The sequence below is a fragment of the Mobula birostris genome, chromosome 6, assembly GCF_030028105.1.
Source record: "Mobula birostris isolate sMobBir1 chromosome 6, sMobBir1.hap1, whole genome shotgun sequence".
Lineage (NCBI taxonomy): Eukaryota > Metazoa > Chordata > Chondrichthyes > Myliobatiformes > Myliobatidae > Mobula > Mobula birostris.
Window position 1 is genome coordinate 120,567,256 of NC_092375.1, and position 13,037 is coordinate 120,580,292.

Below are 13,037 nucleotides of genomic sequence, written 5' to 3' on the forward strand. Positions count from 1 at the left end.
ACCTTCTCTTCCTTCTGCAATCAAAATTATTTCAAAGTCCTTGATCACTTTTGCTTGAACCTTCACCTTTCCAAAGTAAAATGTGCCAGCCCTCTCAAACTTCCTCAATAACTAAAGACCTGGTAAAGACTCTTTTTTGAACAGTATTAAATCCAAGTAGAAAGAGTACAAGAAGAAAGATTAGGTTAATTAAGCTTATAAACACCTGCAAAATTCTAATAATTCAGGAGAGACTACATGCAGGTAGAGTATTCTAGATGGTAAGGCAATCCAGCTGCAGGATCACAGTCCAAAGTTGAAGGATAAGCTATTAAAGACTGAGATGAGGAGAAATTTCTTCTCCCAAAGAGTAGTGAACCTGTGGAATTCTCTACCACAGAAAGCAGATGAAGCCAGGTCATAAAGGAGTTGTATGTTGTTCTTGGGGCTGGAAGGGTCAAGGGATATGGAGAACAAACAGAAACAATCATTATGTTGAATGGCAGAGCAGATTCAAAGGGTAGGATGACCTACTCCTACTCCTGTTTTCCTGTGTTTCTATGAAACATTCTGTACACCATTCCTGTTCAAAGCTGGAACCCATATATGCTGCTTCTATAGAATAGAATTCATTTAGAGTAAAGGAAGCTGTAAACCCCACTACCTTTCACCACTCAAAAAGCTAAAAACAAATATATCTTTGGACCTTGTAGGTATGCAACACTCTGATGTTTATCCTGGCTCACTGATAATCATCGAAGTAAGATGCTTAAATTCCCCACCTTCGACAGTTAAAAAGGGAAGTCCCGAGGGCATTGAGGGCGAATATAATATTAGTGACTGTCACTGCATTGTGCAGATTCCACAAATTTTGCGAAGTGTTCTATAAGTGACCCTAAAGTAATTTGATTTACTGGTGGAGCTGATAACCACAAAGGATAGGATTACAATGTAATACAAGGAAATCCAATGAAGGGTAGAAGTTGCCTTAATAAATTTACCTACCTTGTACTTGATCTTAGTTGAACACATGCTGCTCTGGTTTAAAACACTTGAACTGTAAGGCGTGCTAATTAGCACTTGACACAATGAAACTGGCTTCAACTGCTCTAATATGACACCTCATCAAAAAATTTTCTGATTTCAGGTAATACAACCCTTGTGTTCCTACTCTCTCTCTTTGGCAACCTAGATTCATTACCCTTCCCCCATCTGCCTGTCATCCACACACCTTTCTGTCTGGGGTTTCTTATTCCTTGGTCTACTTTTCCTATCTCAGCTGGCTCCATCTGCCCATCATCCTGTATGTGGCTGGAACCATAATTTGTCTATTAACCCTCTCTCTGACCTCTTTATATTATTTGTCCTCTACTCTCTCAGTACTGATGCAGGGTCATGACCCAAAACATTGACTATGCCTTTGCCTTCACCCGCTTGCTTTTCACCAAAACTATTGGTTCTGGTTCCATGTTTCTTTCCAACAGCATCTGGATTAGTCAGGTGGAAATCAGTCAAGGATCCTCTTCCTATCTAATGTCATTTCTGTTTAAAGACTAGAAATCAAACAGCTATCTCCCCCTACTCTTTAATGAAGCAGTTTGACCCAAAGCATTAACTGCCCATTTTCCTCGAGATCAGGAGTGGCCAACCTTTGACATTCCATGCGTCAATTTCTTCACGCATGAGTTCAGATGCGCCATACAACTCTTGTACCCCCGTTCAATTCTTGTAAAAATATGTTAATATAGAACTTATGGGAGACTTCCGGTAGAGCTCATGGAGTGAAGTCGTGTTCTTGACTCGCTCCATTTCCTCTGAGTTTTTCTTCTTATGATCAGCTATATTTTAATTAACCATTAAGGCATCGACTTTTACAATATTTTGAAATAAATTGGGCTCTTTGATAATCGCATGCTTTTAAGGTCTGCTATGTCTAAGAATGGAAAAAATGGGAAGGACGGCAAACCTCCGGTTAGACTGAAAGGTACCGATTTTCCTCCGCTGACTTTGAAAGCTATATCAGAGCTAATTCAAAGGGAAATTTCAACCCTGTTACGGAGCTGATTCGTGCGGAAATTTCAATTAGTTTCCAGAAAATTGCCGATTCAGTCGATAAGATACAAACATCTATTACGGAACATCAGTCGGCTATATCTGATCTTCAAAAATCCACGCAACAAAATGAACTCAAGATGGAGAAAATTGAAGAAACAATTAATGTAATGAAGAAGAAACTTGACTTTCTGACCTTTAAAAACTCTGACTTAGAATCCAGAATGCGACGGCAGAATCTTCGAATGATTGGGGTGCGTGAAGCTGTTGAATCTGATAACCCTATGAAGTATTTTTCTCAACTTTTAAAAGATGCATTTCCTACTGTATTTCCTGACCAGCCACCGTTATTGGATCGTGCTCACAGAGTTCCATCATACTTGTCTAAGTCAGATAAACCTCGACATGTCATCTTACACTTTCATTACTTTCAAGACAAGGAGAAACTGTTTCGTTTCGTTTGATCTAAAGGTTACATTGATTTTTTGGATCTTAAGTTCCGATTCGTGGAGGATTTCAGTAAACCAATTCGGGATCAACGGGTTCATTACAGATCTGTGATGTCGGAACTCTACAAGATGGATTTAAAACCAGCGTTGCTTTACCCTGCACGTCTAAGGAGTCATACGTTGGATGGAGCCCTCCGTTTTTTTGAATCTCCATCGGATGCCCAGAGTTATCTGGATCAATTTTCACCTTCAACATCCTAATCGTAATTTTTAACTATCTCCGTTTGATCGGAGGTTGTGAATTTGTCAGTCTTAATTTTTTTTTGCCTTATATGGGCAGAAAAGTTTATTTTTGATTAATTAATATGGTTGCTAAACTTTCTTTCTATCTGCGTCATTCCTTTCTTTTTCCCAGGGGACTCTGGGTGGTTATTCCCTCACCGTCATTCTACGTATTTCCTTTGAGGCCTTAAATTTTGTAGTTTTTAAATCTACTTCTTTTTGTAGGTTTTCATAACTAGTTTATGTTAATAATTTCATTTCTTTTTTTGTTTACTCATAGCATCTGGGGTTTGTTGCGGTTTTTTTTATAGTTTCTGGCTTTTTCTCTGTTATATTTAAGTGTTTGTTTTAATTGATTTACCTTTTTTTTTATTCTTTTATTGTTTTATAACTAGCTGATCTTTTTTATATTTACACTTTTTTTAGGGAGCGTATACCGGAAGTCATGGGGGTAGTTTTAGTGCTTGCTTCTTTCTGGCTGGTCTGTGTTAGATTTAGCCTTGGGGTCATGGGGTGGGGGGTGGTGGGAGGGGTTTCAGGTTTTAGTTTCTTTTTTCTTGGGCTATGTACACTATTGAAGTATTGGTTGCGTTCTCCTTCCCGGTACCTCTTATTTATTCTGTTCCCTTTCCGGGTTCATGGGTCGAGCCTATCGTCAATCCTCCTTGTTGCGGGTTGACTTTAGGGTTTATGGAGTCTATTATTAATTTTGTCTCCTGGAATACTAATGGTCTTAATCATCCTATTAAAAGGAAAAAAAGTTTTTAAAGTGTTCCGGAGACTTAAAGCACAAATTTTATTTTTACAAGAGACCTATGTGCGGAGGGGGGACAGACTACGTTTTTTTAAATTCTGGAAGGAACAACAGTTTCATTCGAACTCCAACGCTAAGATTCGAGGCGTCTCTATTTTTATAGACTCCTCAGTTACTTTTATACAACATGATATTATTTCTGATCCGAATGGTAGATTTCTACTGGTTAATGGTCTACTATTTAATAAAAAGATAGTTTTGGTTAATGTTTATGCTCCTAATATGGATTGTCCGGAATTTTATAAATCATTATTCAATCAGTTCCCGAATTTGAATGAGTTTTCATTGGTCTGGGGCGAAGATCTTAATACCTGTTTATCTCCAGCTTTGGACCGTTCAGCTCCTCTACGGACCTTCCTAATAAATCTGCAACTTTGATTAATTCATTCCTCTCTGATTCTGGGTGGACGGACATTTGGCGTTTTTTGCATCCTCAGGAAAAAGATTTTTCTTTTTTTTCACATGTTCACCATTCCTATTCAAGAATTGATTATTTCTTTATTGACTCTCGTCTTATTTCTTCAGCGATTAAATGTGATTATGATTCTATAACCATTTCGGATCATGCTCCACTTAAGCTTTCTATTAAAATTCAGGCCAATACACAAAATAATAGACAATGGTGTTTTAATTCGCTATTGCTTCAGGACTCGGACTTTGTTAACTTTATGAATGAACAGATTGATCTTTTTTTTACAATCAACTATACAGAGGATATTTCTGTGAACATTCTTTGGGATACTTTTAAAGCTTATATTCGTGGTCAGATTATCTCGTATTCTGCTGCTTTGAGGAAGAAGCTGAAGCAGGAGGAGTTGGTAATTGTGGACAAGATTAAGGAAATTGATAAGAAATATGTTACAGCTCCCTCTGAGGAGTTATATAAACAAAGAACTGAACTTCAAATGGAACACAGTTTATTACTTTCATCCTCGATTGTAAACCAATTAAAGAAAACAAGAAGTGAATTTTATGTACACAGTGACAAAATTGGCAAACTGCTGGCTAACCAATTGAAGTCTAATTATGCTAAATCTCAAATTAATCAGATTTATAATCAAAATGACCGACTGATACTTGATCATACGGGGATTAATCAAACCTTCTGTGATTTTTATTCTTCCTTATATCAATCAGAGTCTCCTTGAGACTCTAAATATATGAATGATTTTTTAGATAACCTAGACTTCCCTGAGATTTCACAGGATATGTCTTCTATGTTAGATACTCCCATTACCACTGATGAGATTAAGAATGTTATTTCCTCTATGAATTTGGGGAAAACTCCTGGCCCTGATGGGTTTATCGTAGAATTTTATAAATGTTTTGCACCTTCATTAATCCCTTGGTTCTGTAGGGTTTTCGACGCTTCATTAAAACTTGGTAAACTTCCCAAATCTTTCAATAGAGCGTCAATCTCTCTAATATTAAAGAAGGATAAAGACCCTGCTCAATGTGCATCTTATAGACCAATATCTTTATTAAATGTTGATTCTAAAGTTTTTTCTAAGTTATTAGCAAACAGATTAGAAAAAGTACTTCCTTTTATTATTTCGGAAGACCAAACGGGTTTTATTAAAGGTTGTTACTCTTTTTATAACATTTGCACACTTAAATATTGTTTATACCCCCTCACAAAATGTTCCTGAGTGTGTTATCTCTTTAGATGCTGAGAAAGCTTTTGATAGAGTAGAATGGCCTTACTTATTTAAGGTGCTTGAAATGTTTAATTTTAGCTCGAAATTTATATCCTGGATCAAACTGTTATATCATTCTCCTGTGGCCTCGGTCCATACTAACTCTTTAAGCTCACCTTTTTTCCCTCTTTTTGGAGGTACTCGACAAGGTTGTCCTCTTAGTCCTTTATTATTTGATATTGCATTAGAACCTCTTGCAATTGCCATTCGAGAATCTCCAAATATTACTGGGATAACTCGGTGCTTAAAGTCCCATAAAATATCACTCTATGCTGATGACTTACTTTTATATATTTCTAATCCTCAAAAATCCATCCCTGCTGTTTTAGAGTTATTAGCACAATTTAGTCTCTTTTCAGGTTATAAATTAAATCTTAGTAAGAGTGAACTTTTCCCGATTAATAAACAACTTCCCTTATGTCATAACTTTCCATTTAAATTGATTAATAATTATTTTTCATATCTTGGGATTAAAATTACTTGTAAATACAAAGATTTATTTAAGATTAACTTTTTACCCTTAATTAACCATATTATTCAATTTTCATCTAAATGGTTTCCTTTATATTTAACTTTGATTGGTCGTATTAATGCAGTTAAGATGTTTTTTTTGCCAAAATTTCTATATATATTTCAGGCATTACCAATCTTTGTTCCAAAATCTTTTTTTGATAAAGTTGACTCAAAAATTTCTTCATTTATTTGGCAAAATAAAAACCCGAGACTGGGTAAAATACATTTACAGAAAGCTAAGAGAGATGGAGGTTTAGCATTACTTAACTTTAGATTCTATTATTGGGCAATTAATATTCGACATATGAAATTTTGGTTACTTGACCAGGATATACTATCCATTCCTAAATGGGTAGCATTGGAATTACAATCTGTTCAGGGCTATACACTTGGCTCTATTTTAGGTTCCTCTCTTCCTTTTGATCTGAAATGCCTCAATCAGGTATCTAACCCGATAGTTAAATATACCTTACGTATTTGGTTTCAATTCAGAAAATTTTTTTATCTTAACCAATTCGGGCTATCGATTCCTATTTTAGGTAACATTTTTTCCTCCCTCCTTTACGGATCATGCTTTTCAAATTTGGAAGACTTAAAGGTATTTCATGGTTTTTGGATTTATTTTTAGATGGTTCCCTTATGTCTTTTGAACAATTATCTAATAAATATAATTTATCAAGAATACATTTTTTAGATATCTACAAGTTAGAAATTTCCTAAGTACTATACTTTCTTCTTTTCCAATGCTTCCTCCTACATACATTTTAGATACTATAATTAACCTTAATCCATGTCAGAAAGGTGCATCGGCTATGATTTATAATATTATTATGAAACTTAGGAAAGCTCCATTTGATAAGATTAGGGTAGATTGGGAACAGGAATTGGGGTCTATCATTTCCATGAATGACTGGGGGCAGATTTTACAATTAGTCAATACTTCCTCTATCTCTGCTAAACATTCCCTAATTCAATTTAAAGTTGTTCATAGAGCACATATGTCCAAAGATAAATTAGCTCATTTTTATTCTCATATTAATCCTTTTTGTGATAGATGTCCGGGGCAGATAGCCTCTTTAACATATGTTTTGGTCTTGTCCTGCTCTGGAAACTTTTTGGAGAGACATTTTTAATATTATCTCCAAGGTATTGAATATAGATATCTCTCCTCACCCTATTACTGCTATCTTTGGACTACCTAAAATTTCCAGTAATCTTTCTCCTTCAGCCCGTAGAATGATTGCATTTCTTACTTTAATGGCGAAAAGATGTATCTTACAACATTGGAAAGAGCTTAATGCTCCAACTACCTTTTTTTGATTTTCTCAGACGATATTATGCTTGAATTTGGAGAAAATTAGAAGCAATCTTTATGATTCCTCACTTAAATTTGAACAGACCTGGAGATCTTTTATTCAATATTTTCATTTAATGTAATTTTTTTTTCTCCTTTTTTTTTGCTCCATATTTATATACCCTTCTTGTTTTTTTTTTACTGTTTTTAATGGAGGTCGGGATTGAGGACGTGATTTTAAGTTTTTTAACTCTGCTTGGTTCCAAGTTAGCCCATTGCTTTGCTTTGCTTTTAGTTAGTTGCACGGTGGTTTTTTTGGGGGTTTTTTTTTCCTTTTCTCTAGTGATATATATATATATATAAATTAGTATACTATTATGTTACCTTAGTATGTTATGTTTAAATTACATTGTTTGTATCATTTTTTTTGTATTAATATCTCCTGTAATTTTATTGTATTCTAACAGTGTATTAGTACCTATATGGCTTACCTTTTTGTATACTTATTCAATAAAAAGATTTTAAAAGAAAGAAAGAAAGAACTTGTGCGAAAAAAAAATGGCATCTCAACTCATGCGTGAAAAAATTGACGCATGAAATGTAAAAGGTTAGCCACCCCTGCTCTAGATGCTGCCTGACCTGCTGAGCTCCTCCTTTGTTTTTTGCTTAACTTAGATAATTTTGTTTCTTTGTCCTATATTTTTGGCACAGGAAGAAATCTTTTACCCCTTCACGCCTTTGTTCACGAACCCCAATGTCTTCCTTTATTCTCCCAAGTTAAATGTATTCATTTTTGCCTTAATGGGCAAACTTAATTCAGTCACAAAGAGAGCCTATATTAAGCACCCCAAATCTACAAAGTAGTTGAGGTCTAATAATGACATCTTTCTTTTTTTAATTTTTTATTTTTATTTGAATAAGGAATTCGCAAGTATCATGAACTTTTTCACATGTATAACCTTTTCAGTTTTTTTTATATATGTATAAATCTATAATTATTTATACATTCCTAAGTACACATTGAGATGATATAAAAAGTAATTAGGCACTTAAATAGATAATTATTTGCAGTTGTAATTCTACTCTATTAGGCTAAGTAATGATATTAGTTGTTAAGAAAAATAGTAATAATAGTGGATTAATAATAATTTCCATATATCTCTTCTGGACCATTTCTTTCTGGTCCAAAATATTGTATATAAGCCTATGTAACTACCATTGTAGGTGTTTATATCCTAACTCGTTCATGTTTGCTCCTACCCCCAAACATAATTATCCAATCCCTATGTACTTATTTACTTAATCTTATCATTTTTTTTCCCTTTCCCAAATATTTTCCTTTAATTGTGTTAATTCTCCGTTTTCCAAAAAAAAGAAAAAAACAGTGAACATTTGGACCAAGGGTGCTTACGTTCGCAATATTACTGTGTTGATGAGAGGAGCAGTATAAATCATTAGGAGAGTCATCTAAAGTCTGCTCACTTTGGGGTTATATATTCAATCCATTTATTCCAGATTTGATAAAATTTTTCTTTTTGAATTCTCAGAGAGTAAGTCATCTTTTCCATTTTAAATATTTCCAAGATAATTTCGTGCCAATCTTCTAATGTAGGTGGTATTGGATTTGGCCACTTTCTAGTGATTGATTTTTTACTTGCTGCTAAAAGGGCCTGCAGCAACTTTATATCTTTCTTCCGTTCAAAAAAGCAATACATGCCCCAAATAGAGCATCTCAAAGTTCAGAGGTATCTGGGTCTTAAGTACCTTAACTAATTAGGGCAATCCCAGAGAATATGGAAATGACTTGCCTCCTTGGAGCCGCACCTTCTCCAACATGTCACGTTTGTGTCTTTATATTTTTCCTGATATGGGGTCTTGAAGTATCTTATATTTTTCCAACAGTGTTCTCTCCAAGTCAAAGGGTTAGTCGAAGACCACTGAAAGCTGTATATTTTCCCCCAAGCCTCCTCTGAAAGTACCAACCTCGCTTCTTTCTCCCACTTCTCTTTAATATACAATGTGTTTACATTTTTAGCTTTGGAGAGTGCATTATATAATCAAGAAACTGATTTACTTGGTATTGAACTGTAAGCCGAATTAAGAATCTTGAAAAATTCTAATTCTACTGTTGATAAGTCTGTATATCTACAACTCTGGTTAACATAGTGTCGTACTTAAAGGTACCCAAAAAAGTCGTTGTGTTCTAGGCCATGGTTGTCCTGCAGGAATTGGAAACTTTGAAATACTCTTTTATGTATAAATGAGAGGTAGGTTGTAAGACCTTTCTTTATCCATAGTTCAAATCTTTTATCTCCTCTGTTGGGAAGAAATTCGGTATCATATGCACACCATCTGAAAAGTTTTAACATGTTATTGATTCCTCATGAATTAACCACCTTCTGCCATACTTTTAATGTAAGATTTATCCAGCTATTTTTAAACTTTTCCAATTGGGCCATCAATCCTTTGTCAGCTATTGAGGCCTGTAGAGGAAAACAGTCAACCAATCCAAATTCTATTTCCTTCCATCTAGCCTTATTCCCTATTACACCAATATAACAGAGGGGTTATCTGTGAGGCATAAAAATAATTTCTCAAGCAAGGAAGTACCATACCTCCTCCTTCCTTCCCTAACTGTAAGGTGTTATATCGAATTCTAGGTTTCTTTCCTTGCCAGATAAAGCAGGAAATCCATTTGTCCCATTTCCTGAATTGATTATCATCCACCTCCACAGGTAAGGTCCGGAAAAGATAGAGTTACCGAGGGAGAATATTCATTTTTATGGTATTTATCCTTGAATTTAAACTTAAAAAGGGGATAAGATTCCATCTATGTATATCTGCTTTTATCTCTGAAATTAATGGCCCATAATTTACCTGTGACAGCGTTGAAAGATCCTTCGGCAGGGTTATTCCTAAATATTTTAATGATTTAGCTTTCCACTTAAGATCATATCTATCCTGCAGTTTTTTGAATGGTGTATAATTTAGGGACATAACCTGCATTTTCTTTGCATTTATTTTATAACCTGATATTTTCCCAAAGTCATCCAACAGTGTAAACAATCCTATAAATGATCTTTCTGGTTCACTCAGATAGACTAAAACATCATCTGCAAATAACGCCACTTTCTGTTCAATACCTGCCACCTTGATACCTTTTACAATTTTGCTCTGTCTTATTAGTTGGGCAAGCGGATCAATGTATAGCGCAAAAAGGAGAGGAGACATTGGGCATCTCTGTCTAGTTCCTCTCTCTAAAATAAAGGAGTCAGAGAGGTCCCCATTTATCTTAATTCGAGCTGTAGGGCTGCCATATAAAATCTGGATTACTTTAATAAACTTTTCTTGAAAGCCGAATCTTCCTAACACTCTGTATAGGAATACCCAACTAACTGAATCAAAAACTTTCTCAGTGTCTAATCCCACTACCATTGTCTCTGTCCCGTTTTTAGTAACCTGTTCTAGTATGTGTAGAGTTCTCCTTATGTTGTCCTGTGTTTGTCTTTGTTGAATAAATCCAGTCTGGTCTAAATGGATTAGGCCGGGTAAAAGCTTTTCCAATCTGCGCGCTAATATAGATGTAAATAGCTTGTCATCTAAATTAAGAACGCTAACTGGCCGATAATTACCACATTCTAGTTTATCTTTACCCTCTTTAGGAATAACTGAAATAATCACTTCTCTCCAGGAAGGTGGAGTTTCTCCTCTCTGCAAGATCCAATTAAAGGTGTTAAGTAGTAATGGGGCTAACTGTGACTTCAGCGATTTGTACCACTCTGAGGTAAACCCATCAGAACCTGGAGACTTTCCAGCCTTTAATCTAGAGATGGCTGCATTCAGTTCTTTGGCAGTTACTGCTGCTAATTGGCATTCATTTTGTAAATCTGTAAATTTGGGTAGATCTAAAGAATTCAGTAAAGTGTCTATATAGGGCTCATTGGAGGCCCGGGGTTGAGAGTACAGCTCTCGATAATATGTTTCAAAACTCTCTTGAATTTTCCCTGTTGTACTCTCCACAAGCTTTATCTTTGGATTCTTTATTTTATGCATTGTATTGTCTGCTTGTTGTTTACGTAATTTATATGCTAATAATCTAGCTGATTTACCTCCTACTTCATAATTCTTTTGTCTCAGGTAAAGAAAATTTCTTTGAGTTTCCAATGTATAAATATCATCGATTTCACTTTGCAATTTCTTAATTTCCTGTTTTAAATTAGAATTACTTTTGTTGCTATCTACAACTTGAAGTTGTTTTAATTTTCCTTGAAGGTCTGCTAATTTTTGTGCATTGATTTTTTTCATGTGAGTGGTAATGGAAATAATTTTTCCTCTCAGTACAGCTTTCAGTGTATCCCATAAGATCGCTGGTGATGTTTCTCCCATGTCATTAAGGTCTAGGTATTCTTTGATTTCTCCCCTTAATCTCTCCATTACTTTCAGGTTATTGAGTATATGTGAATTTAACCTCCATAGTGTTTTCCTCATTTTCCTTTCCAGGATTAGAGACATAGAGACTGGGCTATGATCCGACGGGTCAATTGTTGCATTATTACAGTCTTTTATCCTGAGACTATCTGTATTAAATATAAAGAAATAGTCTATCCTTGAATAGGCTGAATGAGGGAAAGAGTCATGTGTATAATCTTTACTAGTGGGGTGTAATTCCCTCCACACATCTATAATTCCCAATTCCCAACTCCTCCATCAATAAATTCATTTTCTGAGTCAGAGGTTTATTCTGAGTAACTATTCTTGAAGAATCTAATGCAGGATTTAACCTAATATTAAGATTCCCTCTACAGATTGCTACCCCTTGAGAACTGACCATTAGGTCAAAAATGTGTCTATAGAATGACCATTCACAACCTGGTGGAGCATAAACATTCAGCAATGTTATTTCTGTACCTTCTATTCTTCCTGTAATTCTTACAAATCGTCCATCTTTGTCTTTAGTCTCTGAAATATGTTCATAATTAAGAGTACTTGATATTAAAGTAGCTACCCCTCTTTTGTGGCTCAATTTATATGATGAATAAAATACACGCTTAAAGCCCATTCTTTTTAATTTTTCGTGTTTGGATTGGCTCATATGTGTTTCCTGGAGGAAAGCTATTTGTGCCCTCTCTTTTTTCAATTTAGACGTAATCTTATTTCTTTTAATTGGATTCAAAACCCCATTAACATTATAGGAAATTATTTTTACCAATTCAATTTGCATTTTTCTCTAGTAGAAAACAAAACACTCTCCTTTTCTAACCAAACAGTAAGCAATCCCTCCTCAACAGTAAACCAAAACATATAACCACACCCTAGACATTTTTGAACGTATAACATGTGAAAATTTTCCCCAACTTCCAACAGTGAGGCCTGAGCACCGACCCGCCTCAGTTCAGAGGGATAACCTCTATCTTCACCCTGTGTTAGAGGGCCCTCCACAGTGTGAATAATCATAGAGAATTCTCTCCTATTTCTCTCGACCATATTGCTGTCATTCAAGTTATTCCATCTAGTTTATTTTCAGTTACTATTTATTTTACCAGTTACTATTTTACCTTTAAGTCCGATTTACTCTTTTCAGTCATTTCTCTTAATTAATCTATACTATCTGTATGTTGGCATCTGAATATTTGCAGCTTTTCCTTGTAGTTTGACACTCTGGTTCGTGTGGAGTGTCCTCGCCACACTGGCTTCCACGACTTCTGCCAAATCCTCTCCAGTAGCGACTCTGGTTGGGTGATAACTTTAATAGGTAGTCCCCGGTCCGCCAGGTCCGATGTTGCCTCCTCCACCATAGCGTAAGTTTTTGTCCCTTCGTCGTAAAAGACTCTCAGCCGAGCTGGATACAGGGTCTGGAATCTGATGTTGTTTTCCTTCAGGACACTCCGTGTTTCTGCATCTCCTTCTGTCTGGCAAGGATCCCCGGTGCGTAATCGTGGTCTAAACTGATTTTACAG

General features: G+C 35.4%; 1 protein-coding gene across 2 annotated transcripts in view; it reads left to right on the forward strand.

Moving 5' to 3' along the window:
• LOC140199331 (sentrin-specific protease 2-like) overlaps positions 1 to 13,037 on the forward strand; it is an 86,044-nt gene that overhangs the window by 34,692 nt on the left and 38,315 nt on the right. The gene's annotated exons all lie outside the window — the stretch shown is intronic.